Source organism: Lepeophtheirus salmonis, chromosome 4 (assembly GCF_016086655.4).
Source record: "Lepeophtheirus salmonis chromosome 4, UVic_Lsal_1.4, whole genome shotgun sequence".
Classification (NCBI taxonomy): domain Eukaryota; kingdom Metazoa; phylum Arthropoda; class Copepoda; order Siphonostomatoida; family Caligidae; genus Lepeophtheirus; species Lepeophtheirus salmonis.
Genome location: NC_052134.2, coordinates 11569341 through 11575302, shown reverse-complemented (window position 1 = coordinate 11575302; position 5962 = coordinate 11569341). Strand labels below are relative to the sequence as shown.

The window sequence follows — 5962 nt, the reverse complement described above, 5'->3', positions numbered from 1 at the left end:
GGACTAAGATGTACAAGTATTATTAGCATTATTACAAATTATTTTATTGTTTAAACACTAAGAATACTAATACAAACTTGCTAATAATCTTCTTTGCCTTTATTACGAATTATTTTATTATCGACACACCAAGATAAACTTGCTAATTCGTAGACGGACGGAATGACAAACGCGTGCCATAATATTATATTATAGTAGGTATATGTCATTCATTTTTAGAATGGTGGAGAAATAATATGACAATAATAGTCAAGGAGTATTTAAGACATAAATAGCAGGTGGTATGATTGACGTATTTGGCTAATTACAAACCAATTTCGGCGCTTTTTGTCTATGTCGTTCTGGATGAAAGGTTTTGTGATATACTGAATGTAACGATGTGCTATATAAATAAAGCAAATCTATATTTTTAAAGAAAAGTTTGTCTTCTCGTATTTGGCTAATAACTCCGAGCAATGCAGTGTACCACAAACAGTTATTAATAATTAAAATTATGTTGGTCAATGGTCATCTTCATTATTTTTATGCTAGTTACCTCATGCACCTTTTTTAAACAATGTGGTATGTGTTCACTTTACCCTCTGTTTATAAATAACTTGACTCATCACTTTATTAATAATATATTATTATATAACTTGGGAAATGTCACCGCCATGAAAATAATCAACATTACGTCACAACGCAAGACATTTTTCTAGAAGGCATTTGCCTTTCATCATGTCTATTTTTACTTTCACTCTAACTTTATTTTCGATATACAATACTTATCACACATTAAATCGAATATTTCATAATTTACAAAAAGTCCTTGTGACAGTGTGTGAAAAAATACAAATTTCGAGGAAAAGAGGCCGCTTTTTCTTGAGTTAGTCTCTAATTTAGAGCTAAAAGGCTGAATAATATACAAGGCGGATCTTTAAATATTATTGAGTATTATATTTTCGAAAATAAATACAAATTATTTTTTAGCCTGTAGAGGGCATAGTAGAAGCTCAAACTGCAAGACCCACTGCTTCCACATCCATTGCAGTGCCCTAAGGGTGTGCTAGTAAAATTGAAACTAGTATTTATATTAGATACATGTAAGCATATGTTTTAAATCCACGACAAACTCTATACTCATAAGTGATATACTATATTCCTTCTAAGCATGTTAAAAAAGAAGATTGCATTGTTATTAAGTAAATTGGATTGTTTCAAAATTCAGTCACATTTACATTTTAAATATTGAACATCATATTTTCTTTTAAGGTAAGTCTAGAATAATGTAAATAAATAAAATTTATGAGATATTGAAATTGACGGAACGTATTGGAATATATTATTTAGGAAATTTTGAGTAATTTCAAGCATTCTTGAATAATTCATATATCCTATATATACTAGTTGACCATTTACTAAGCCTTTAACTAATTAAAAGCTATGATTCAAAGTGAATAATTGTTTTTAATATAATAAAACTGAATAGTCAAGTAGTTTAACAAATAAATACCCGTAAAATTAATTTTTCAGTATTCGGCCTACGTTGAATTCAAGTAAAGGACATATTAATGATCTGAGATGCATAAAATATGTCCTTCCATTCTTAAAAAAACCCAAGAAACGAAAATGTACAAGGTAAAGTTTACAATGTAGGTATATTAAAAAAAGGCCGAACTCACTATAATGTCACGTTTCCTCTAGGTACTCACTAGAAAAAACCAGGAGCCATCAAGAACAATGGATGCCCATATTTATATACTTCCAAGAAAATATATACAATGTATTAGAAAAAAGTTAAAATAAGAAAATGAGAAAAGAAAGTTTGTTGCTTTGATAACAATTCTAGAAGTCCAGAAGTGTTTTGGGGATCGCCGTAAAAGTACTCGATGTTTATGACTTAAATTGGGAAAATCAATTTGACGTCTTTAATTTAATTCTTAAAATGTATTTAAAAAATTTAATATTTTAAATTTGTATTCAAAAAATTTAAATTTTTTAGATTTATTTCAAATTTAATAATTGTTTTGAATATAATAAAACTGAAATGTCAAGTAGTTCAACAAATAAATACCCGTAAAATTAATTTGTCAGTATTCGTCCTACGTTAAATTCAAGTAAAGGACCAGTTGGTATTAGAAAAAAAATTTGAAATAAGAAAATGAGAAAAGAAAGTTTGTTGCTTTGATAACAATTCTAGAACCCCTGAAGTGTTTTGGGGATCGCCGTAAAAGTACTGGAAGTTTATAACTTAAATCGGGAAAATCAATTTGACGTCTTATTCATTTAATGTAGATCAATTCGAAATCTCTCATTCATTCAATCAATTTTTTTTATTTATTTCGTTGTTTTGTTAAAGTGTACCATTTGCTGGAAAAATAGTCATCTCAAGTTAGTCTTTCAAATCTCAAATAAGGTAAACGGATAAAACAAAAATTATAATGAACTATATGAAAGTTATTTAATAATTATTTTGTATTTTTTATATATTACATCAATTTTAACTCGCTATTAGCACCTTCAGTCTTTATTACTGCGCAATATGAAGTACTTTTTTTAATTTTGAACCTTTTTTTTTAATAACTATCATTCATTGTCTGGAGAGCGTGGGAAGATATTCATATTCTCGAATTTCATATTATATTACATAATTCAATTACAAGTATTTAAAAATATCATCTTTTGCACAATACCATACTCTGTATATTTCCATTCGCGCACTCCAAGCAGTTGGGTGTTTCCAGGACCACCGTTTACCCCTTCAGCAAGTCTAAATGTAAGGAGAAAGAAGAACTCTGTCAAAAAGACCATCTTGGATACGACGAAGGAGTTAAGGGAGTTAAGGAAAAAAAACACAGGCCAATCTCCTCAAGTCCATGAGAGCCAACGCAAGAGATCTCTGAGTCTTTCACCAGACTGCCCAAAATAGCTATTAAAAAAGTGGGTGGAAAGAACCTTGTGAAGGTTGAGAGACCACTTTTTACACAAGCAATTAAAGAAACCCATCTCTTCCGTTGCAAGACTCTTTTGAATGAGTTTTTTACACTTTTGCCCCCCCCCCCTATAATCCTGATAACAACCCTGTAAACCAAACACTGGGAAGGTATGACCGAGGACTGCATCTCCAGACCTTCTGCCACCTACTGGAAGCCATCATTTCTACTAATAATGGCAACATTAATGATTAAGAGATTTCAGACATACATTTATTCATAGTATGGGTCAATATGCTGATTTTTGGTTTCTTCATTTGTAACCTGCCCGAAATGCTCTCGATTAGCATCAATACTACTTCCAGGAAACCCCCCTCATAGTTACTCTCTGTTTTTCATATGTACATGCCCTAGTTATTATCTTTTCTTTGATGTTCTGCCATCAAGGATTTAATAATAATGAGAACAGCTTTGAACAGTAAAATAAGCTTGTTCCGAATGCCAATAAGGAAAACCTACTCCCACTTTTTTGTATATATTTTTACACCTCTGTCAATGATTCATTAACGCTGAGATGTTGTCTGCATATCTAAGAATTCCTCAATATTATAATCCAATGTGCTCTGTCAATATTAATTTTATTTATCTCAATTATCCAAAACTGACTCAAAAACAGAAGAAAAACTGCTTTTATTATAAATTACGAAATAACTACATTTTAAAAATTTAAGTATATTATGTTAAGTATGAATTACATTAGTATGATGTATATAAATACAGGGAAAATTAGAATAAAGAGAACGATATATTCAATATCATGAATTAATTACTAATGTAATATTATACTCCATATGGTAATATGTTTGTGAAAATAATTATCTTTGTCATTCTTTTCTTCCTATTCTTTTTTGTTTGTTAATTCTGTTGTCGAAGCTTTTAAGAGTACTCTAAGCACTTAAGAGAACTATACTTTGATTCCGCTTTTTTTATATTAATTCTAGGAACGCCCCTCATTAGGAGCAATCTCTTAATATTGATAGGGTTTATTATTGTTTAACTCATGTACATTCTTATCGATCTTAAAATTTAAATATTATATTATACGCTTACAACTACAATTTATTTATCAATTCTTTTTTTAATAAGGCATGTGCAAAGTAAATCAAAATATTACCTGCATTGTAGTACCACTGTCTGTATCTTGGAGGGCAACATAGATATTTTACAACGCCCACTATAAAAGAATCATACAAATGAGTCCTAATACTATCTGGAAGAGCACAAACTGCAATCACGCAACCTGTTTAGGTGAAATAACACCACTTTTTTGTGAAATTCGACTTGGTAAACTCATATGAACTTTGTACAATTATAAAGAAATAATAATTGTCGTAGTTTTAATTTTATATTAACATCACATATTATTTTAAGAAACTCTTCCACTATGTGGTAATATTTGAAATTCTAATAAAATGTATTTGAGTAAAAATGATGGATTGACTTAAGATATACCACTCAAAATCAAAGTAGATATATTTTAAAGGGTTTTCGAACGTAAACTTTCAAAAAAAAAAAATTAAATCAATTATTTAAACTGACGAATTGGACCTTCAAAAATAAAGTATCTACTTCACTTCTTGTTTGTACAAGATCATTATGTAGTAGATTTTATTCAAATTATTAATTAATATGAAATATTATTCTTCGAAAGAGGACGCCATCCCATCAAAGTGGCCGAATCTCATCACCATCACCACCTCCAAGACCAACACAGGCATCAACTAATACAAATAGAGTGCATTTGGAGAATGAACGACAAGAAGCTCTGGAGTAAGCAATGTTTATGGAAGAGACCATTCTTTCGGCACAAGATCTCTATGACAAACTCTCTTCGGGTTAATTTCCCTTGCGGTTTTTGTTGTTTAAAACTCCAAAAGTTGCACTTGTCAAAATCATACATTTGGATATGAAAGGGTTAAACATTGATGCTTGCCTGGAGGTGGAAGAAGACCTCTCCTTCAGAATTTTCTGTAACAACAGTGATACTAAATAAGATCTTAGTATCACATTGCATAAGTTCAGAAAATAAAATTAACTCTGTCACTGAAGCCATCAACATTGCCCCTTTTCTGGGTTCCAAGGACGGTAAGACAGACAAAGAGACATTTGACAACATCTGTGAACAGCTCCTTCATTTTCTAACTCGGCAGAAATGGACCAAATTCAACCTTCCAAGCTCGCTTTCATAATGGAGCAAATGTCTCATCTCTTCAAACACCATAGGGTAGAATATATCCTTCTGGACTCCTTTCCGTTGCTTTGATACGGCACAATGTCAGTTCTGGCCTCTACAAGCATACATATAGGTCCAATGCTCTGCCACTTCCGTCTCCCAGATATCTTAGGACCGTATCCAGTGTGATCACAGTAGAAACAGGATTACTTTCGTCCACGACAAAATACTTAAGACCACGAATTAGCTGTTTGAAGAGCAGAGAAAAAAATGTAACACTGATGATTGACGAGATTTATTTGGCCCAAGGAGTAGAGTTTGTTAGAGGAAAATTTGTGAGTACTACAAATAATCAAACTTCCAAAAATGTCCTCACCTTTATGATCAAGTCAGCCTCGGATGAATACATGGACCTTGTTGCCCTCATCTCAGGGGTAAGCTTAACAGCGGAGTTCCTGTTTCATCAGTATAATCCCACCATATATATATCACAATTATTTTTAATACCCTAATGGAAAATTCTCTGGAAAGGAAAATCAAACTTATAAAACGGTTTTATGATTTACAACATTAGGAATGGCCTATGAAGAAATACTTAGCATGGTACATAAATCAATTTAGGATAACTGCCACTAAAAAATAAAAAAATGATTCTAGCTTGTGCAAAAAAGTGAATTCTTTTCGCCTTATCAATATTTGATGCCTATATCAACAAAAATAAATTATTGAATATACTTAGTTTTGCTTCACTGAAAAATTGTTTATTTAACAAATATACAAAGGATACTAATGAAACGTAAATAGTTTCCTTATTTGA

The 5962-nt window shown here is 31.0% G+C and overlaps 1 long non-coding RNA gene across 1 annotated transcript; it reads left to right on the top strand.

The window, feature by feature from the left end:
• Positions 1-1062: 1062 nt before the first annotated feature.
• LOC121116949 (uncharacterized) lies at positions 1063-2045 on the top strand. The gene is made up of 3 exons (XR_005863988.2): positions 1063-1251; positions 1513-1617; positions 1684-2045. It is a non-coding gene; the product is annotated as an uncharacterized lncRNA (long non-coding RNA).
• The last annotated feature ends 3917 nt before the right edge of the window (positions 2046-5962 follow it).